The sequence below is a fragment of the Pinus tabuliformis genome, chromosome 4_2, assembly GCF_031772625.1.
Source record: "Pinus tabuliformis cultivar Carrire ecotype Pingquan chromosome 4_2, CPIR1, whole genome shotgun sequence".
Lineage (NCBI taxonomy): Eukaryota > Viridiplantae > Streptophyta > Pinopsida > Pinales > Pinaceae > Pinus > Pinus tabuliformis.
Window position 1 is genome coordinate 523,672,289 of NC_142304.1, and position 23,941 is coordinate 523,696,229.

The window sequence follows — 23,941 nt, forward strand, 5'->3', positions numbered from 1 at the left end:
TCAAATAGTGACGAAGATGAACGAGGTAATGACTATAAACTCTTAATGGCATTTGAAGATGATGATTACATGGATGCTATAGATGTGGATAGCTTTTGTGAAGAAATTTCTAGGCTCAAGACATGTATAGAAGAAAAGAATAGGATAATTGATACTCTACAACTTCAAATTGATGAAAAAGAAAAATATCTTGAAAAGTTAGAAGGCGAAATTGTTGGTCTTAGAAAAGAAATTGAGAAAACAAAGGCTATTAATCTTAAGTTTGTCAAAGGATTTGAAACTCTGGATGAGATCATCAATGTACAACGCTCTCCTCTAAACAAGACAGGTCTGGGCTATAATGGAGAAACTTCTCAAGCATCCACCTCAAAGAGTTATCTTGATGCAGCAAGAAGGAATGAGCAAAAGCACAATGGAGATCACCAAGTAAAGCAGGGACCAATTACAAACAAAGACTATCAGGCAAATCTGGGGCAATCTGTCTTAAGGATGAACAAAAGTTACAACTAGCCACAGGTAAAATCCTCTCAATTTGCTTCAAGAATGAATGACAATAGAAATTACAATCGTTTGGCTGGAAGATTTGATAACCGCAGAAATTTCTTCAATGGACAATGCTTTTCTTGCCACAACTTTGGTCACAAAACAACTCAATGTGTTGCATATAAAACGATCATGACTAGAGAAGCTCAAAAACAAAGAAGTATGACCGGGATTACAAAAAGGACCTATAACAACTTTTTGGTTCTTGAAAATGAAGTTGAATGTTCTATTTGCAATAACTTTGGTCATGAAGATTCTGAATGCAGGAGCAGGTTTCAGTAGACAAAGGAACAAGCCTCAAGCACCAAAACATGGAGAATAAAGGAACCACAAACAGAAAGATGTGGGATAGCATTTTATGCAGAGGGACAGGAAAATCTATGGTACATTGACAGTGGATGTTCGAAGCATATGACAAGTGATAAAGAAAAACTTGAATCATATTCTGCTCTAGAAAAAGGAAAGAAAGTTTCTTTTGGAAATGATACTCCTGCAACTATAAAAGGAAAAGGCACTGCTCAGTTAAAAGAAAAGGTCAAAGCTGGAAATGTTTTGTATGTTGATGGATTGAAACATAATCTTCTAAGTGTCAGCCAGATGTGTGATCAAAGAACCGAGGTGATATTCAGATCAAATGGATGTCTTGTTCGTGATCTTGATACCGGTAAAACAGTGATCAAAGGATGATGAGCACTGGTTATGGCACCGGAGGTTGGGGCATCTAAGCTTTTCACAAATAAGGAAAGCATGCAAATATCAGGCAGTTCGTGGTCTTCCAGATATCAAAGTTTCAAACAACACCATATGCAAATCATGTCAGTTTGGAAAGCAAACCAGAACTACCTTTCCGGAAAAGGAAGGATCAGCTAGCATGCCTCTTGAGCTAGTACATACAGATACATGTGGTCCATTCAGGAAAAGGACACCTCGAGGAGAAGAATACTTGATATTATTCATTGACGATTTCTCCAAGTTTGTCTGGTTAGGACTTATGAAGCACAAAGATGAAGCATTCGAAAAATTCAAATCCTTTAAAGCCTTGGTTGAAAATGAATCAGGATACAAAATTAAGTGTCCTAGATCCGACAGAGGTGGGGAGTTTACCTCAAATGATTTTTTCGATTTCTGTGAAGAACATGGGATAAGAAGAGAATTCTCTACAGCTAGAACTCCTCAGCAAAATGGAGTGGTGGAAAGAATGAACAGAACTGTCCAACAAATGGCTCGTGCTATGCTTGATGAATCTGGAACTCCCGCAACTTTCTGGGGTGAAGCAGCACATGCTGCGGTTATTATTCTTAACAAAACAAATGTCCGAGTGAACAGCACTCAAACCCCTCATGAGCTCTGGTATGGTGAGACTCCTTCGGTAAAGCACTTCAAAATCTTTGGGAGCAAATGCTATATTAAAAATACTGATGATCAACTTGGCAAACTTGAACCTAGAGTAGATGAAGGCATCCTTCTTGGTTATTCTCCACACAGCAAAGCATACAAGTGCTATAATAAAAGACTTGGAAGAATTGTTGACAGCATTGATGTAGTGGTTGATGAGAAGGGATACATTCCTAGGCAAGTAAATCATGAAGATATTGAAGAAGATGAAGGCCATCCTCAAAGACAGAATGATGAAGAAGAAAAACCTCAAGAAGAACCAGAGGAGCAGATAAGGATAGAAGAGAAGACTCCATCTAGATATGTTCAGAAGAATCATCCAGAATCTCAGATTTTGGGACAGAAAGAAGCAGGTGTACAAACAAGAAGAACAATTGCAGAAGCTTCAAGCTATTTGGCATTACTCTCTTCCACTGAACCACAAAGTGTGAAAGAGGCAAGCAAAGATGAATGTTGGGTCAAAGCAATGGATGAAGAACTTGAGCAGATCGAAAAGAACAACACTTGGGAGCTGGTTCCTAGACCAAAGGATAAGAATGTTATAGGAACAAAATGGGTCTTCAAAAATAAATTGAATGGAAATGGAGAAGTAATTAGAAACAAGGCCAGACTTGTTTGTAAAGGGTATGCGCAGCAAGAAGGAATAGATTTTGAAGAAACTTTTGCTCCTGTTGCAAGACTTGAGGCCATCCGAATGTTCCTTGCTCTCTCAAGCTTTCAAAACTTCAAAGTATTTCAAATGGACGTGAAATCAGCCTTTCTGAATGGAGACTTTGAAGAAGAGGTATACATTGAGCAGCCACATGGTTTCATTCTTGGAAATGATCCAAATCTTGTATGCAGATTGAAAAAGGCTCTCTATGGCCTCAAACAAGCTCCAAGGGCTTGGTACTATCGTTTGGACAAATATCTTCATCAACAAGGTTTTTCAAAAGGATCAGCAGACATCAATCTTTATATAAAAGTTGAAAATGACAAATTGCTGATACTTGTTGTGTATGTAGATGACATTATCTTTGGCAGCAATGAAGAAGCTATGAGTCAAAGCTTTGCCTTGGTGATGCAGAAAGAATTCGAAATGTCCTTGCTAGGAGAACTGACATATTTTCTTGGTTTGCAAATCCAACAAAATGAAGGAGGGATCTTCTTGTCTCAAACCAAGTATCTCAAGCATATTTTGAAGAAATATGGTATGGAAGAAGCAAAACCAGTATGTAAACCCATGGTCACAGGATGTAACCTCAGTGCAAATGATGAATCAGCAGCAGTGCATCAACCAACTTACAGATCTATGATTGGAAGTCTACTTTATTTGACAGGTACCCGACCAGACATCATGCATGCAGTGGGAATAGTTGGAAGATTTCAGGCAAATCCAAAGGAAACTCATCTTCAGGCAGTAAAGAGAATCTTCAAATATCTTCAAGGGACTCAAAACTATGGCTTATGGTATCCTAGAGATACAGATCTCACACTTCATGCTTATACAGATGCAGATTGGGCCAGAAGCGTGGATGACAGGAAAAGCACAAGTGGTGGTGCATTCTTTATGGGTTCCAGATTAGTATCTTGGTTCAGCAAGAAACAGAGTTCGATTGCCTTGTCTACAGCAGAAGCAGAATATGTTGCTGCTGCACTCAACTCCTTTGGATGATGCAGACCTTGCAGGATTTTCAAATCACTTGTACACCACCCATCTCCATCTTATGTGATAATACAAGTGCAATTAGCATTTCAAAGAACCTAGTCATGCATTCAAAAACCAAGCACATACCAATCAAGTATCACTTTCTCCGGGAACAAGTGCTTGAACAAAAGGTCAAGTTGGAGTATGTTCCTTCTAAGGAACAGGTTGCTGATATACTCACCAAACCATTGCCTAGGGAGACCTTTGAATACCTCAGGCAAAATCTGGGGGTTGTTGATGCATCATCTTGTTGTTGAATCTCTTCTGATTGTTGGTTGTACGCAAGGTTCATCTGAAGTATATGCATACATGTGCTGGGTTGCGGATTGGTCAAAGATCGAATGGCACAGGTTCAGGGGGAGCATATCATGCATTGTTGGCATTATGGAGGAAGTACAGAAGGAGATCATGGATGCTGGTCTGAATATTGCTGCAATACGTCTCTATCTCTTTCATGGTCATGGATTATGGTTCTTCTTTACAGATCTAGTTTATAGTCAGGGGGAGCATGTTCTTAGGGGGAGCATAACCCTTTGCCCTTGATGTCAAAGGGGGAGAGTGATTGGTTGTTGTTGCCATCAAGTCCAAAGGGGGAGATTGTTGGCATTATGATACATATGTTGTACTTGATGGCAACCCACTCATCTCAGATAATAAATTATAGTGTAGAGAAAAGTTCACACACTTATATGCAGAGAAAAGTTTATTTCATGTAGAGAAAAGTTCACGCACTTTTATGCAGAGAAAAGTTTATTTCATGTAGAGAAAAGTTCATGCACTTTTATGCAGAGAAAAGTTTATTTCATGTAGAGAAAAAGTTCACGCACTTTCATGCAAGGAAAAGCGCGTATATGTTGGAGAACTTACCTTTGGTCCATGGTAGTTAGTCCTTGGTATTTGAAACTATGAGGAAAAGCGCGTATATGTTGGAGAACTTACCTTTGGTCCATGGTAGTTAGTCCTTGGTATTTGAACCTATGAGGAAAAGTGCGTATATGTTGGAGAACTTACCTTTGGTCCATGGTAGTTAGTCCTTGGTATTTGAACCTATGGTTTTGGACCATGGTACCTCGTCAAAAGTGTTAATCTCACACAATTTCATGGTTGGTTCATGGTATTAGTCCGACAGTTTTTGATCCTATGGTTTTGGCCCGTGGTATTGCATCCAAAAGTTTTGATCTCACGTACTTTCATGGTTGGTTCATGGTATTAGTCCAACAGTTTTTTGATCCTATGGTTTTGGCCCGTGGTATTGTGAAAGGCCTAAGACTATAAAAGAGGAAGGAGATCATTTGGCAAAGCATCTTCTGAATTATCGAATATCTGATAAAGTGCTAGATTTGGAATATTGTGATTGGGTTTTGGTGCAGATCTGGATCTGAATGAAGAAGGAACCTGAGCGTAAGGAGAAGGATAAGTTCTATTGATGGGTCAAAATCTTAAGGTTGGAATAGTGGTATCTCTATATGATTTTGATCTATGATATGTGGCATATGCTTGATCTATAAATCTAATAATCTGGGTCTGAATTATTGATGCATGTTTTATTTTACACATGTTATGATCTGGGTATGTCTGATGTAACAACTGCAAAGTTATAAGGAAATATTTGCAGATCTATATGCAGGTTGGCTTTGGTGAAATCAGAGATTGATGATGCAAGTGTAGTTGATGGGTTTTTGATATTCTTGGATCCAGTTTGAAATTTTATGAAAAGTGGTCCTTGAAAGAAAAGAAGTAGGGGGTTGTAGCTCCCTTCCAGGAGAGACTGGAAAACGAGAGAGAGTTGTAGCTCTCTGCAGGTTGCAGCTTGCGTACTGGTAAAGGACTGCACCAGTACAAAACCATTGTAAAAGGAGTTTCTAATTTGAAAGAAGATAGAGACATATTGCAGCAGGTGGTTTTCACCCACATTGGGTTTCCACCTTACATCTTGTGTTCTTTGGTGTGACTATCTGTTTTCTTTGTTCATGATCATTATTTTATGGTACTGACATGCAAAAATAATTCAAAGAATAAATAAGGAAGATTTATTAAAAGAACTTGATAATACTGATTCACCCCCCCTCTCAGTATTATTTCCAACATTAATAGCCCTGACCCCCACCACATTAAAAAAGGGATTAATTAACCCTCACGGTTAATTAATAGCCTCCCCGTACAATCCCATCACCCCCAATATGATTAATTAGTCCTTAAATATATCGGGCCCACCTTCATTAAATCTCCATCACTTCATATCCCTGACAGTTTTCCGATCAAGTCCCCAAGATCTGACGGCTATTGTGCATATCGCACGACCCTTTGCGACCACACGTTAGCGCGCGATCGCAAAGCGGTTTTGTATACAGTACCTCCGCCACGCGTTGAGCAGTCTATGGAATCACTGGCTCGAGGCCAAATACCGCCCCTTCCCCATAAGCGGTGCGATATAAACCGCTTACCGCCTCCAAACTAAACGACAAAACATCATGTCATTTGCCACTGACGTCACCCGTCCAAATCCCAAAACCCGCCAAACCTTGACTTTGTGTATAAAACAAAACAAGTCATTTTCATTGTTTTATTCTATGAACCTGTACGCCCATGCAAACAATACGTCGAGGTCAACCAGCTTGAGTTTTCAGCCGCCAACCTGCTCCAAACTTCATAGCTGACACCACCCAGAGCCATCCAGTTACGCCCAGTACCTGCATTCCGTTGCCCGTCCCCCAAAAGCAGGTATTTACCAATTCCCCAACAAGAAAACCCTGCAAATACTTGTTTTCACTGCAAATTGATTAAAAAACCAAAATTCGCCATAATTCTGCTATTGCATTTGTAAATTCAAGTACTCGGAACTACTATTTCATCATTTCCACCTTAAAAACATCGGTTTCCTCCTAAAACCCACAAGAACCAGTATGGAAACTCCTGTAGCCCTAAATGTTTCTCCTATTACCACCCCTCATCATGATTTAGAATATTTGCTTGTTGCAGACAAAGATTTCCAAATAAAAGACCTAAACACTGATAAAAACCACCTCAAAGTCTTTTGTCAATGCCGAGATAACCATTTGAATGGCTACGATGCCATGGGACTGTGGGAATCCAACCTCCCAATGTATTTTCTGCCCTCTGTGCATGTTTTCCCTGACATAATCCATCAACGCCATGCAAATTATGACCCCATCCGCAGAGCAGTCATGTCTCCCAACCAAACAGTCCTATTCACAATAACTGTTGAATCAATCAATGAAATGCTGCAATTTCGTCGTAATCGGCCCTCACCCCCATTTCCATTGGAAATTTGCTTGAGAAATCAACTCAATTATCCCAAGGTGGGCTCAATCACCTCTATCAGACTTTCATATTACAAAAGTATCAAACTAAAGATCCCCCTCCTTATATGTCAATTTTCTTCACAAATCTAGGAAAAATCATAGTTGATATGATATCTGCGGTCATGGGATTCAACACTAGTGAATATGTAGATGAACTGACCCTAGTGATGATGTCTATCTTTACCCCAGGACAGCCTCCTACTGTCAAATGTGATTATGCCTCTTATATTGCTGAGAAAATTCATGACCAGTTCATGAGACTAGAGAATGAGATGGTTTTTAAGTACTCCACCTTCATATATCACCTCATCCTCTACCACCAATAAAAAAAATTCCCATTTTCTGTCAAGAAAATTGATACTAAAGGGAATCCAAGATCTATTATCTTTGGACTTCCATCTTCCATAAATCTTTTGCTTGCCCTTATTCCTATAACGAGTTCATTGATCAGTTTGTCCACCCAGTGACCACCTTGCTGATAGGGAATTCCCCTCCTAGTATTAATGATGACATTAAAAGGATCCTTCAGCTCTCCAAACAGTACAGAGTGGGTGATTGGTATTTATACCAAAATCACACAGAAATCAGGGTATATGGGTGTGAGTTTTCCCCATTTAAGCTACCTAAATATGTTCCAATGAGACTGTTTGCAATGGAATATTATAGACAGATGATACACTCAAATTTGACACATTTCACTAAGGCCAAGAAGAAAGCACTACTCAAAATCAAGGATCACTTAGGCCCATTTGTCTGCAAAACTAGGGAAGCATGGAAAGAAGCAGAACACATTCTAGAAGATGATCTGAAATTGAACAAAAGTTTTAGTTGGACTCCATATGATCCTCATAGTTTCATCTATGATAGAAGGATGAAAAATAGATTATCACCATACTTGCATCACAAAATTCCATAGATTGACAAATTTGCTAATATGGATGAATGGAGGGAAGGAACCCTAGTAGAAAATGATAGTGAGCAGGGCAATATAGAAAATGTAATGAAGGACCTTGAAAAAACACTTGACCTGGATTCTTTTGGACAGGTACATTTTGAGACTTCTCAAAAGTTAGCATCAGGGATTAGTGCTTCAACAGTTGATATCTCTCAAAGGCACTAACAAGAGACCATTGCACCACTTGCAGAGACATCACAGGGAAGAGAGAAAGAGACAAACACTCAGGCAATAGAAAAATAAAGCATGTCTAAGCAGCCTGAAACTTCTCAGAAATAGGCCCAAACATAGGCTCACCCAACTCAAGTCAACATAGGAGAGCCCCCAATTTTATAGACTCCTCTGAACAAGGAAAGGAACAAAAAGAGAGACAGTGAAGTAGCTACCCTTGCCAGTGGTCAATCAAAACAACCTGGTGCTAAGAGGCACAGGCTAAATCCTCATTCAGAAGAGGAATTATTTGAGGAAACCACAGAGAGCCAGAGAAAATAAGGTGCATACAGTCAACAAACTTTCCCAGCAGGTGGAACACCTTCCAGCTCACAGAGACAGGAACTAGAAAGGCAACAAAGTGCTGAAGTGTCATCCTTCAAGCCTCCAGGAAATGAGAACCTTGATATTAAGAAGAAATTCAAAGAAATAAAAGCTAACAATGAACCATTAAGGGCTCAAGTCTATGATTAGTATTTGAAAATGGCCCCCACAAATCAAACTAGGTTGATGTCAGCCTATGACATCAAAGAAGGCGAGATGCAGATGAGCTTCTTCAAGCCTAAGGTAAAACAACCTCAGTCAATCGCAGACTACCTCAAAACTGATTTTGAGGTCATGGCTAAGGACATCCACCCCATGGACCAAATTGAGTTACACAAGCAGACAGGGGAAATGGTATATTCAACATTGACTGGTAAAGCTATGATGGCCCAAAGATTAGAAAATTCTTTGAATAATACAACTACTCAGTTACAGCTGGAAAGAGCCTCCTCACAGGCTAAAGACAACATAATTAAATCTTTGGAGGAGTTAGTTATTGGGTTGGGTCATAACCCAAAGGATGTCAAGGCAGCAGAGGCCTTGATAAAGAAAAAAGATGAAGACATAGCTGCCTTGAGAAAGCAACTAAAATTGCCACCATCAAGACATTGACAAACTACAGAAGTTGTACAAAAGAAATCCGAAGAAGAGCTTATGGAATTAGTCCTTAAGCTTAATGAACAATTGAAGGAGACCGAACAAGAATTGGAAAAATCATTGAAAAGCAGGCAGGGAGAGTCGACCTCTCAGCCTCAAAATGTGATACCAGTGGTCTCCACAGTAGTCCCTTCAACACTTGGAGTAGCACTGGCACCCAATGTCCCCTTGGTCACAGCAGAAGTAGTTACAGGTACAATCACAGGAACAGCACCAGCAGAAATAACACAGGCAGGTACTTCAGGTTTAAGCACACAAGAATTAATAAAGTCAATGGAGGAGATGAAGCTCCAAGTCTCTGAATTGCAGAAGGTAAAAGAACAATTTGTTACCTTAGAACAGAAATATGATCTTTCCAAAATTAATTTTGTTGAAAAGTTGAGGGAGAATAAAGGATTAGCTCAATAGGTGAAATCACTAGAGAAGGACCTCACCTTTGACAAGCCCTTAGCAGACATTAGGAAGATTCTTTAGGCCAACATCACTCAGTCAATAAATGATGTTTGGCCATCAATACAAATAATTTTTGAACAGATTGATTTGGTGCAACTTGCCCTCCAAGAGATTCAGAGAACTAAGGAAGAGTTAGGTGGAAAGCCTGAGGAAGCTATCAGGCTAATAAATTTTTTGAATAGTAAGAATAAGTACCAGCTAGAAGAGTTGGGCATTGAAGACAGAACAGGAACTATTCTAGAAGTCAAGAAGGTGTTGACCAAAAGATCCCTGATGCGGAATTTGGAAAGGAGATGCCAGAACATGAAAGAAGAAATTAATGATTTTATGGAGAAATTTGGCATTTTGCAGAGCAAAGGACTTCCCAGTCCTTTAGTAATTAATGATAAATTGATGAGACATCTAGACTATGTCGACAAGTTGGCTCAATATGCAGACAAATAGGCCAGCTCATCAGCTACTGCATCTACACCAAAGGCACTACCTACAAGCAAAGTTCTCTATGATAGTCTAGAGAACCTTTTCTATGTTGAACATGAAATAAAACATTTGTTTCTAGTTCAACCTAATTTTGTTAAATACATAGAGGCTGATGAGATCTTCAGGAAACTTCAAAGGACCAGGATACCATAGGAAAAATGGTGGGTGGACATGACAAATATTTTTTGATTCATCCTTGGTAAAAAGATAAATTTTCATTATTTACCAAAAGTCAATTGTGGTAAAAGAGGGTGAACAAGGATCAAACAAGTAAAGAGTATCAGAACATGTCAAAGTGTATTAGTAAAAAGATGAAAAGCAAAACAGCCAGCACAGAATTACAACAAAGACAGCAAGATGCTCAATCATAGGGCCTGCCTCCAGCTCATTCACAAAATCAGGGACAACAAGCCATCAGTTCACTTCTATCTTCTATCTTCGAGACCATCTATCTCTACTTTTATGTAAAATGTAGTTAGTCATCTTAGAATATATCTCTTTTTGATGAGATATTTTATTGTAAATTTTTGTATAAATACTCCCTCATTCGGAGTATTGAGGGTGGATTCTTAGACATTTCTATAGACTTATTATTTTGGAAAAGAAAAGTTGTTGATCAACTCTTGTATGGCTGGTTGGATGAAGAAATAAAGCAAGGGACTTTCTTATGGGATTCATGTGTCAAATATTGGACAAATAAGTATTCTATATCTCATGTGTTATTGTTTTCTGGAATACTATTTCACTTGTGTTCATGTCTGAATATTAAAACGAAAAAGTATATTTCAGAAAGTGCTTAATTGCAATCTGTCTTCAAAATCGTTTTTATTCTAAATGTTTTCCTCTAAACTATCATAGGCAAGGAATTCTTAACTGCTCTTTGCTTCTTAGTTTAATCATTTTGATCATTTAGTAAGAAATTCTTCATTGCTTTTTATTAGTGATCATTCACTTTCCCTTCTTTTGAAACATGTTGAAGGATTCTTAACTGCCCTTCATCCCTTTCAAATCCATTCCATTCTTTCAAGTTACCATTTGTTCCTTGTTTAACTATCTTGCCCTGTTAAGCCCTCCTTTGCTGAATCATCCAAATCCAGTTTAGCCATCTGCAGTTGACTCCATAGACCAATGGCCTAATCTACTCTGTCCTATCCATCTTCTCTTGAATTCCACCACCAAACATAATCAAAACCACCAAGCTTTCATAACTAGCCTAATATCTTATAAAACCAAGCTAAATCTTAAAGAGAGAGCCCTCTTTGTGTACAGATTGGCTAGATTCTATACCTAAAAGTAGGTTTGTGGTTACCTCGGACCCCATTCCCTCTTCTTACAACTTTAGGGAAAATCTGAGTGATAACATAGTGGCGACTCCACTGGGGAAACCAATTCCTTAGTCAAATAAATCTTTAAGAAAGTTTAAATCTCATATCTAAAGCCTCTTAAAGAAATCATAGAGGTTGTTTGTTGATATCAATTAAGAAAAACCTAAAAACCTGGCTTCAGAAAGGACTTGTTACACTAGAGCTAATCTTGATCCCAATCCACCGGAAGTGTTTGAGAACCCCAATTTGATCCCCAGAATTCTTAGGAGACAAGAAAGTCAAGAAAGTTCTGCCAGTTCTCGACCCACCTACAGATCAAGATGTTGCCCTGTTAGGTGGATTTATCTTGAAGACCAACCCTTTGACGAATACTTTGAGACCTCATTGTATAGGACTTCATCCGATTCTGAATTAATTGACTTAGTCCCAGATCCAGTGTTCATCGAAGACTTAGAGCTTGAAGTTATCAATTTGTCAATTCATAGACATTTGTAGAACTCACTACAATCTGATCTTATCACTAAAGGAACACCTAATCCCTCTGTAATCACTACTGCCTCTGCAAGCTCATCAAAATTTCCCCATAAATCTCAACTTCAAACCACTCCACATCAGACCACCCCTTCTACTCCTACATCCACAACTCAGACACCCATTGTTATCCCATCCCCAACTGTTGTTTCATCACTACCTACTACAATGGCAAACAGATATGTTCCTCTGGTATTACCAGCAAACCTTGGTGCCATTCCCTAGGATTACCAAAGTAAATCACTCAATTTGATGGTACTGGTACCTATACAGCCCAACAACACACCAAAAAGATGACTGATTATTTTGAAATTTATGAAATAGATGTTGATGATGTGCGAATGAGAATATTTGTTCAAAGTTTAACTGGGGAAGTTAGAACTTGGTTCAGAGCTTTACCAACAAACAGTATAGACAGCCTAGAAACTCTCTATAGACAATTCCTGAACCGATGGGAGAAAAAGAAAGATCCCCTTCAGATTCTATCTGAGTATGAAAACCTAAAGAGAGGAACACAAGAAACTGTGCAGGATTACTGCACTAGATTCAACAGTATCTATAATGCCATCCCTCAAAACCTTAGACCCCCACCTGATTTAGCCTTAATCAAATTCCCTGATGGATTTGATTCTGACATGGCCTTCCATCTAAGAGAATGAGCTCCTCACACTTTGGAAGATATGCAAAGCATAGTTGTCAGTGTTGAAGCCAACCTGATGTCTAAAAGAGCCAAGGTTAGGAGTGAAAGGAGAATACCATTGAAAGAAGAATCCTCACCCTTTGAATAGAAACTAGATGCCATAATTAAAGGGATGGATAGGTTAGGGGATAGAGTGGAAACAATTGAAAGGAAAGCTCCCTGGGATGGTCAGCCAACCAACACAGGAAGAAATCCCAATTTCAGAAAAAATCAAAACCAGAACACTGGGAAGAATGGTCTAGAACAAAACATTAAACCCCCTTTCCAGGCGAATTATGGAGAAGGCTCAAACTTTGAAGAACCTGAAGAAGACACTCAAATAAATCTGATGGGACTCAGTAATGAAAAATAAGTTTTCTTGACCCAAGAGGATCAAGAAGCCCACATCCTTAAACAGTTTCAAACTCAGTCAGGTGAATCATTTGACTTTAGGGAGGGATATGACACAAGCATCTATGAGGTGCATAAGCAATACAACCTAAGGAGTAGGAGAATTGATGTTCCTGAAGCAAAAAAGCAAAAGGCTCCAAAACAGCCTATAAAAGGTAAGACAGTCACTACATCTGTACATATTCTTTCTAGATCAAACCTTCTAATCCAATAATTGAAGATGTCTCTGATAATCAACTGAACAATAAATAGCCCTCCACTACTCTTCCTTCCAAGGAAAATGTGGAAGAACCACCAGAAGTTGATTTAGGAGAAACTGTTAATTTTAATTCCACTCCTGAAAAGGAGAAGAACACAGAAAACCTACAAAACAGAGAAAATCCTACTGTTCGAAACCTAAAAGTCCAAAAGGAAAAACCCTTTAATCTAGAAACTGAGGTAGGTAAGCTGAAAATTGTTGTTCCATTGTCTGAATTAGCGAAACATGAAACCTGCCGAAGTCAAATCAACAGATCACTCAAAATTACTGGAACTGAAGATTCAGTTAATGTTTTTGATGACCAGCCTGAATTAATCTTTGGTCTGGAAGTAAATGGATAACCATTAGGAGGAATTCCTCCCTTCTATGTGAGCCTAAACATACATGATAAAATCCTCCACAATGCCGTGTTTGATTCTGGGGCATCTCATAACCTTATGCCCAAGTCCATAATGGAAAAACTAGACCTTGACATCACTAGACCATACAAGGATCTCTTTTCTTTTGATTCTAGTCAGGTGAGATGTTTAGGATTAATAAAAGACTTGTGTGTCTCATTGGTTTAATACCCTACAAAAACAATCTTAATGGATATAGTGGTAGCAGATATGCCACCAAAATATGGTATGTTGTTGTCAAGATCCTGGGGTGCTAAGCTCCAGGGATCTCTTCAATTAGACATGTCCTATGCTACTATCTCATTTTTCGGCCAACCTAAGAAGCTATACAGAGAAACTTTGATGAAATATGTAGTAAGTAGTTAGGAAAAACCACAAAATTTCCCTGTCTACTCAATACACTCTGATATGGATTCATTCATTCTTTACAATGCAGAAACCAATCCTTCCAATGCTAGAGAAGTTTTAGCAGTAGAACCAAAAGAAATTAAAAAATAAAAATCAAATGTTCAGCTCCAAGAAATATCAGATACCCAAGAAAAACTAGATGAAAATGAAAAACCAGATCTCACTGTTAAACAAATTCCCACCACTCCTGACACCAATTATGAGCATGAAATTCTTTAACATTTAGAATTTGATGGCTCAGTCAATAAATTAGGGGCAGGAGTAGGAGTTTGGGTGTACAATTTAGAAAACGATCATGCTGAAGGCCATGGCTACAGACTAAACTTTAAGTGCACCAATAACATGGTAGAGTATGAGGCTCTCTTGCTAGGTCTAAAACTTGTTAAAATATTAGGGGCAATTAGAGTATCTGTCATAGGAGATTCTGAATTAATCATTAAACAGATCAAAGGGAAATATTTAACTAGGGATCCTAGATTAGGATATTATAGAGGAACAGTTATAGAGATTCTCAATACTTTTTTAGAAACTCAGCTTGCTACAATCCCTAGAAAACATAACTTGCAAGCCCACAGCCTGGCAATGTTTTCCAGCACCTGCAAATTACCTTTCGAACCTAATCATTAGTTTACTACTGAGATTAGACACAGACTAGCCATACCTCGTAATCTAAAGAACTGGCAAGTGTTTGATAGTGATAAGCAGATTAATAACTTTTTAACTTTAGATGAAGATTTTTCTAGCAGTTTCATAGATGTCGATACCATAGCTAATTCAAATCAAATAGATGAGGTAGAAGCAAACATTGTGGAAGAAAATTCAGTGAATATGCTTCATCCCACAAAATTCACACAAAAAGAAGTGCAAGACCTTAAACAAATGGACCTTGATGAGATAATTGAAGAAGAAACAGAGGTCATTGACTTAAAAGACAATCATCAGCCTAAAGGATCAACCCCTCTGGAAGACCTCTTCGATTCCAATGACATCCCCAAGAAACCTAAAATGGAACCACTAAAAGCAGATATTGAAGAATACAATTTAGGAATAGAGGACAACCCAAAACTGATAAAACTATCAAAGTCTTTACCTCCTAATCAAAAATTAAAATATGTTGAATTAATGAGAGAATTCCAGGATGTCTTTGCCTGGAGTTATGAAGATTTGAAATCATATGACACCTTTATTATTCAACATACCATACCTCTAAAAGAAAATCAAAAGTGCTTCAAACAAAAACTCAGAAGAATCAACCCTGTATTATTACCATTGATAGGAAAAGAAATTAAACGTATGTATGAAGCAGGGATTATTGCCCCTATCAAATTTTCAGAGTGGGTGTCTAATTTGGTACCTACTAGGAAGAAAACAAGGGAAATAAGGTTGTGTGTTGATCTCAAAAATGTGAATAAGGTTTCTTTAAAAGATAACTACCCTTTACCCAAAATGGATCATATTTTACAAAGGGTAGTGGGGTCTTCTAGAATCTCACTTTTAGATGGGTTTTCAGGGTGTTAGCGCTCGAATCTGCCTCAGGCTGAAGAAGGAAAAACTCGAGGCAACATCAAACCAAGCTCAGCCTCGTAGCTAGCCCTACGAGGACAGGAGAGGGCTCTCTCCGGGTCTATCTCGATAAAATGATCAATAGAGTTCGAGATGACTTAAATGATAACTGATTTTAGGCTAGTAAATGAATTTGAATGAGGGATATTTAATTTAATGACTAAGTTGTTGGGCTGTATGGGACAAGGACAGCATGAAAAGAGATTTAACAAAAGGCACAGGATACTTCATAAGGCAAGATAAGCATGAGATTTTAGGAATCGAATTGAAATTAAATGGGGTGAAAAGACTGTTTAAGAAAGCTGAAAAGGGCATTAATGTATGAATCCTTTCCAGACAGAAGAAAACACATAAAGACTGAACACTTCCTCAAGGCAGAGCAATGACTGAATTTTGCCTTTCTCACTTGAAAGTATTCAGCTGGAAACAATCATGAATGGATTGCAAAACAACACATGATACATATGAAACAGAGAGAAAAACACATTGCCAAAACTCATACCGCAAGGATCTTATAAATCAGAGCTGCACCATTTAATTATTTGTCTGTCAAAACTGTACAGTGATAATGCTGGGTTTTTTCTTCCCACACTTTTTCTCAGAACTCAGAACCCTTTACAAATGATTTTTTATGCAATAAATAAGCTCCACTATGAGAAAAAAAATCGATCCAAATGGGGAACTGTTACAACTAAAATCCCGAGGATATGAAATGAACCGTCCATCTGTTCTATAGATAGAACAACGTTTCATTATTTCACTTGAAACTTTTTTGATCGCCAATAAAAAGGTGACAACTGTAGCTGCAGATCATAACTGAAGTGAAGAATAGGAAATCGAATCTTGTTTCCCTGCCCTGGTAGATTTCTCTGATTTAAATTTTGGCCTTTCGGTTTCCAACTTTTTGCCTTCCCTGTGCCTTTTTCACCTCTTGGTTTTCGACCTTTTCACCTTTTGATTCTATTCCAGGGAAACCTTTTCCGTTTGTTAAAGTATGTCATCTTCTTTGCATGGGCATAAGATGAAACCTTTATAAGTGAATGGTGCCTGGAACATGCCATTCCATGCCCATTACATTTCAAAAAGGCCTGGAATTGAGAGGCAGTTTGATCAGAGCTACCTTGCAGCAGGCAGGCAAATCCAAGACAGAGTCTCATATACACGGTCAGAAGATGCCTTTTAAAAACATCCAAACAAATTAGGCTTGCATCCTTGTGATTTATGGATTCTCCTCCTTTGAACAGCTATTAGAATGAACACTGTACTTACAATTAGTCTGACATACTATAGAAATATCCTTTAAAAAACCACAGTAATTCCTCTTTTCTCAGATATATGTCAAATTTGTGGGAAAATTCAGCAAACCAAATACAAGAAAACTGCCCTGCCAGATGTTCTTCTCACTCAATAATTATTAGTATTTGAATAAATATATGAAGCACCAAGATGAAATTGCTCATTATTGAATTTCCTGTGAAAACCTACAGAACTGCCAGAAATCAGTCTTTTGGTAATCACATGTACAGCTGCTCCTCTTGTTACCGAGGTTGAAGCTACATATTAAATTTCCAAATGCCATGTGACCAGGCCAATTTCACAAGAACAACAAATATACTTGCAGCACTCTTTGCATCGTGGAATAAGCACCATGAAGTCCTGTACAGACAACTTCACTAGCTACATATAGACCCATTATAGGTGTCTCTCCATGAAGTTTAGCTTGAACCCCACCACACATATAATGTGCAACTGGCACTACAGGTATAGGACTTTCTGTTATGTCAAGATCATACTTCAAACACTCAGCAGCAATATTTGGGAAATGATACCATGTTTCCTCCTTGGCTCTGTGACTTATATCTAATTGAACATATCTCCCCTTCTGTTTCTTTAATTGATCATCAATACTGCGTGCCACCACATCTCTAGGTGCAAGTTCTCCTCTGGAATCATACTGTGGCATGAACCTTTCCATAGCTTGATTGTAAAGAATACCATCAGCCCCACAAACAGCTTCACTTATTAAAAATGCATTTTCTTGTGTATGAGGTTTAATTGGTAGATCTTCATCAGCTAATGCAGTTGGATGAGATTGTACAAACTCCATAATTTGAAATAACTGCAGATGCTCTATGTGCCATCGTAATACCATCACCAGATGGTGATGTTGGGGTTATTAACAACAGCCTTCAACAGTGCTCGCTCAATCTCTCTTCCTGTCATATCTAATGCATGAACAATACGGTGATGAGAATGTTCCCCCCCTCTCTAGCAAGATGTAAGCTACCATCTTCACCATGATCAAAGGATGCACCCATGGTGATCAACTCTTTAACTCTATCTGGGCCTTCTATGCATACCATCTTTACAGTCTCTTTATCACATAAGTATGCACCAGCAACAATAGTATCCCGAATGTGGTTCTTAACAGAATCTGAAGGAGCAAAAACTGCACTAATACCACCTTGCGCATAATTTGTATTACTCTCATGTGTTTTAGCTTTTGTGATGACTGCCACAGACCCATGTTTTGCAATTTCAAGGGCATATCTAAGACCATCCACTCCACTACCAATGATAAAAAAAAAAAAATCAAAATATTTATTTGAATTGGCACTTGACTTGGATACATGAACTGCCTTTGGAGATTTTCTCTCTTCATTGTCTATGGAGGCCATGCAAAGCTGAGGGCTCTGAAATCACATATTTTCAAATATCCCCAATGTATATCTTTCAATCCTTTTCTTATAGGTGAAGTTCTTCAGCGATGTTTGGGACAGTAGTGAAAGTTGTTTTTGCATTTTATTCCTCCCTGAGTGCATTGCAATGGATAACTGGCCATTGTTTTCCAGTACATGCTTTGCATTCATCAAAGATAATCTTGTGGAAGAGTTCCCTGTATTGAAGACTTGTGTCATGCTATCCTGATATGAGTGGGAATTTATTCTGCCATTTTCCTGCTGAATGTCCTTTTGTCCTTGGTAACCATAGTACTCATCAATAGGGACACCAGACTGGAACTGATGGTGTGAAGAACTACCATAGCTATGACGATGATTCTGATTGTCATTACATATTTCACCATAACTATTGAAAGCAGATACAGCATAACCCTGCTCATTACTCTGACTGCCATTGTATATTCCACCATAAGAATCACAAGCAGAGGCTGGATAACCCTGACTACGATTCTGACTGCCATTATACACTCTACTGTTATATTTTTGAGAGTTATCTGAAGGATATCTATGTTCAAATCCAAGATTATCCTCTCATTTTGGATATGAATTAGGACTATAAATCATGTTGGTACCTCCCCAATACGAGCTTCATGCTGCACATTAAGCGTTACCTCCTGTAAGCTGCTGTTCCTTAATTGTAGATTGTTGGCAATAAGACGCCGAGCAGATTTTTCCTAGATGAGGAGCTGAAGCAGGTCCAGTATGGTGTGGTCATTCTCGATCATGTGCCTTCCTCCCATTATCTTCATGCCATAGAGTTGGTGTATTTACACCATTCTCGCATACAGACTTCTTTGGCTTTATTACTCCAGTAGGAGGCCGTGTAATGTGTTTGTGTATTGGTGGGAACTTGTAAATAATAGAAAGCACTTGATTGTTGGCCACGTATGTTCTTTGGATCGAATGCCACAGTATGCAATGACTGCCACCTAAGACATAACACCTCTTTCATTCAATTTGGATCATGAATACGCAGATGAATCGTTTTACATTCAACATTCGGCAATTACATCACTATCATTTGCTAGTATGATGACATCTTGCATGTAACGTCGGTGCTTTTCAATATAATCCTCATGTATCACCTGGATTAGACTGAAGAAGAAGATGAATATGTAGATATGGGTTTGCTTTCATAGGAATAACATGGATGGGAGTCGCTTAAAAGAAGATGACGAAAGCTTTGGCTTCTTGGTGCCCCCAATCATGAAACAGAGAATTCAGAAAAAGTGCGACCTTATTGCCTGGAGAGTTTGTGTGCTTGCGCTTCCTAGAATCTTTACGCCTTTTGGACTTTAACTTCATCTTAGTATGATCTGCAGGGTTGAAAGGTATCTCAGTAGTTCGAAAATATTCATCTCCAATTGATGATTTTCCATGTAAATCTCGATCGCCAACAACCCATTTCCATGCTCTGCCTTCACGACCCACATGATGAGAATTACCTTTTGTTTTAGCAGTACAAATGGAGGAACTATATCTGTATAGAGACTGAATCTGAAGATAAATATGAGTTGCTGAAGGTGGAATCATTAGTATAATTGGAAAAACACGATGCTGCAGATAATGGATTTTTACTTATTTTCCATGATTGCTTGGACAAATTTGTGATGTAGACTTGTTTTCTAATAGGCAATTGAAATTTATAATTCTACAATGGCATCAAAGTTTGGATGTGGCCAAATTAAATCCTTCCTTAACATCTTTCCTGCTGCAGTTTTTGGAATCTTACTCACAAAAGCTACGCGGCGAACTTTCTTGTATGGTGCGACCTGTTGAGCTACAAAGTCAATAACACTGGTTTCAGATAGTGTTTTGCCTGGTTTTTGTACAATGTATGCCATGGGAACCTGGCCAGCTTCTTTGTCTGGAAACGGTATTACTGCAGCCTCGGCAATCTTAGGGTGAGAAAGTAGAAGTGCTTCTAGTTCAGCTGGAGCAACCTGGTAGCCTTTATATTTGATCAACTCCTTCAATCTGTCCACTAGAAAGAGGTAGCCTTCATCATCAATGTAACATGGATCCCCTATTCGAAGCCAACCATGCACGTCTAGAGCTGAAGCCATAGCTTCTGGATTGTTGAAATACCAATGAAAAACTTCCTCTGCGCCTCAGAAATTGACCCATACAATCTGTTCAACATAGGTCTGTTGTGCACCATATCTATCACTTGTTTTAAAAAACCTGGATGTAATAAGACCATTTCTGATGATTCCAAGAAGCAATTGCAATATCAGGAGGTATCACTGAACAAAGAAATTGCATCCATTTCCTGTTTCAGAATAAGAGCATCGAAGAAAATATCCAAGCTTTCACCCTGCACGATATATTCTATTGAATGATAAGTTATCCCAATTCTATGATTAGTTACTCGGCCTTGGGGGTAATTATATGTTCGGATCCGCTCTGACCTGTCTCCACTGCCAATTTGTTCAGAATGGAGCTCAGACCGGCTGGAATGGAGTCTTTGTGTTTCCATTTCATAAAGTTTCGCTCATAGAACTTTCAGTGCTTTAGCTTTGTTCTTGTGTTGTGATTGCTCATCTTGAATAGTTACGACAATGTCTGTTGGAATGTGAGTGACACGAACAACACTGCTCGTTGTATTTACATGTTGACCTCCTTCTCTACCTGATCGATAAGTATCAATTCTCAAATCCTCATTACGCAATTTCACATCAACCTCGTCAGCCTGAGGAAGAATGGCAACAGATGCAGCACTAGTATGGATGCGACCTAATTTTTCCGTAACTTGGAACATGCTGCACACGATGCACACCACTTTCAAATTTAAGCTTTCCATAAACACACGAACCTGATATTGCTTCACTGGCTTCCTTTCATACATTTTAAATATATCCATAGCAAACAATGATGCTTCCTCTCCTCTTATGCCTGCTCTGACCTCCAATATGTAGAGAAACAATAGAAATTTTGATTGTCTGACCTGTGCGTCGCGCAGCATAGCCAGTGCGTCATGCCTGTGTTATATTTGCACTGTGGCTGGGCTCCCAGTGCGCCGCGCGCGCCCAGTGCGTCGTGCCACTCAGCCTATGCGCCGCGCAGCTTGCAAACGCCCAGTCTACCCTTCTATAAAATCCAGTTTTGCTCTTAACTTTTCCTTGAGATTTTCCCAATAACTCTTGATACAAATGGGTTAATAAACTTGGAGAAATATCATATAGAAATGATTTTGATCTTTGTTTCTTAATAACCCATTTTCTCGTGTTTTGATCTTCGACACTTTTCTCATTTTCTAATATAATTCTGTTTTTGGTTTCCTTGCTGATTTCTGAGCTTGAATAATGGATTTTTTTTGTCTGCTTGCAGGGATGGTGGCGCTGCTAAAAACGAAACAGGGCTGCCATTGTAGAATTTGAAACATTTTGACATGTTACATATTTATTACAAAAACACATTTGATGATTTCTTCTTCAAAACAGGGTTATGAAGAAGAATCAATCTCGCATTATTGACGATAACCAATTTGAAATAGAAACTCACTGAACCTCCCTCTAGCCTGCAAGCGTTATTTCACACTTCTAGAGGCCAAACCCTGGACTCAAGAATTAAAATGACTCTTTTTGGCCAAAATGGCATTTGATGACTGCAAATGACGAGAAATGAACCTTGGTAAATTTGACTCTGACAGAAGACTGACTAGACTGAGTCTAACATTGGCTCCAATTGGGATGGCAGCTGCCGCTCCGTGGAGGTGCCAAGAACATCAGATCTCTGGGAGAGCTAGTCAGTGCCTTCGTCCATTGGGCTATGGAGTCCATTATTCCGACAAACCAACATGACTCGATTTATTGACTGAAGCTTGACTCAAACTGACTCAATGCAAACTGAAATGACTGAAAAAATTAACTCTAGCAAACTAACTCAAAATACCAAGACCTGAACTTAAAACTTAAAGATTGGTGGTAGTATATGGCCACCTGTGTTTCTTGCAAGGCCATATACGATAAAACTTTATCAGAGTGCCAATGCACCTAATCAAGAAGGTGGCTTCTTGACTGATTCTTCCTATCAGATCTTCTGGTCAACAGTAGATGCTTGTAACTGGGTTTCCAAAAAGCTGATTTACCATGATCTCCTTCATCACTGAACACTACAACAATCACCTTCACTGCTGGCTGCAACAGATTTTCCATTGGATCATGAAAAACATGAAGATTAGCTATTGCCACCTCCTGCTGAAGAAACAAGGTGTCCTTTGCTTCAAATTCTGATCTTCCTTCATCATGCACTTCAATAAAAGTATGCTCCTGGGCTTCAAAAAACTCTGAACCGGTAGATGAGCAGATATCTTCGTGGAAAAACATTTCAACGTATGAAACATATGAAGAAGAATCTGAATGGAAATCCTGAATGTTTTGATCTTTGGTGGTGCGAATGTACTGTAGGTCATTTTCATATGATATGATAGCCAAGTTTTCATGTTCCTTATTACATTCATTAATCATAAGAAGAGAAACTTCATATGATTCTTGAAGCGCACAAATGACATTTTTACCGTCTACCAAAGATTCATCCAAAGAAACTTTTTCACCTACTTGAACAAAGATATCCTCTTGTTGTTCATGAATTGACTGGACTACCTTGGTAGGAAGGTTGTGTTCTGAGGAGATGAGGGCAGTTAAGCCTGTAACTCTGTCTTCTTCATTTGAAGCAGCCTCAACAATGCAATTCTCTTCTATGAGATCCAGAACGACATATTTTTCCTCATCACAATCCGTCTCTCGATTTGGTTTATCGTCATCATTTTCGGAGATTGGAACATCATTTTCCTGCGTATCCTCATTTATTTCAACCAGATCTGAAATAGTACTTCTTTTTTCCTCATTTTCAGTCACAGGGAAATCTTTATCTTGCTGATTTTGATCCTGCTGCAAAGTTTCCTCTAAGAGTTTTGTGGACTGCTGAAATGGATTTTCATACAATGCTTCCATGATTTCATCGTCCATAAAATTATCATCCTCATAGTATTTTTCAAGGCTCTCAATAAAACCATAAGCATGCTTGCAACAATCCTGAACTAAATTTAATGACGGATAAGATTCTTTATACTTCTCAAAGAATATGGAATGAAAATCCTTTATACAATAAATGGAAGCAGGTGGCAAACTTTCATACCAAGATCGGGCTTCATCTTCCAGGGTAGCCATAAACATTTTCATCAAACAGTCTTCAGGAAAATTGATCTTTAATCTACGCACGTGAATGTGAAATTTCACCAGATGAAGAGCAGCGTCATTACCTTCCACATTTCTGAACACAGGCAAGTTCTTTGACCAATCTACCTTGGGAATTTTATTTGGAAAACCTGGGATGTGATCTTGGCTCATGGGAGCGTATCTTCTTGCAATCCGATCCATCTTAAGAAATCGCAAAGCTACTGATCCCTCTACAGTGGAGTCACCATGAAGAATGATTGCATGGATTCTTCAGTGAATGGAGTCGCCGGGTGAATGATTTCAGTCGTCTTCTTATGTCTGATCATTGTTCACCATCAACAATCAGCTCTGAACTTGAGATCTGTACTAGGGAAAAACAATCTACAAGTAAACCATTTCGTCCCTAGTGGAGTCGCCAC

The 23,941-nt window shown here is 38.7% G+C and overlaps 2 pseudogenes; both read right to left on the reverse strand.

The window, feature by feature from the left end:
- Nucleotides 1–19,985: 19,985 nt before the first annotated feature.
- Nucleotides 19,986–20,421, reverse strand: LOC149170293 (beta-phenylalanine coenzyme A ligase pseudogene; annotated as a pseudogene).
- Nucleotides 20,422–20,575: 154 nt separating this feature from the next.
- Nucleotides 20,576–21,307, reverse strand: LOC149170294 (peptide chain release factor 1, mitochondrial pseudogene; annotated as a pseudogene).
- Between the last annotated feature and the right edge of the window lie 2,634 nt (nucleotides 21,308–23,941).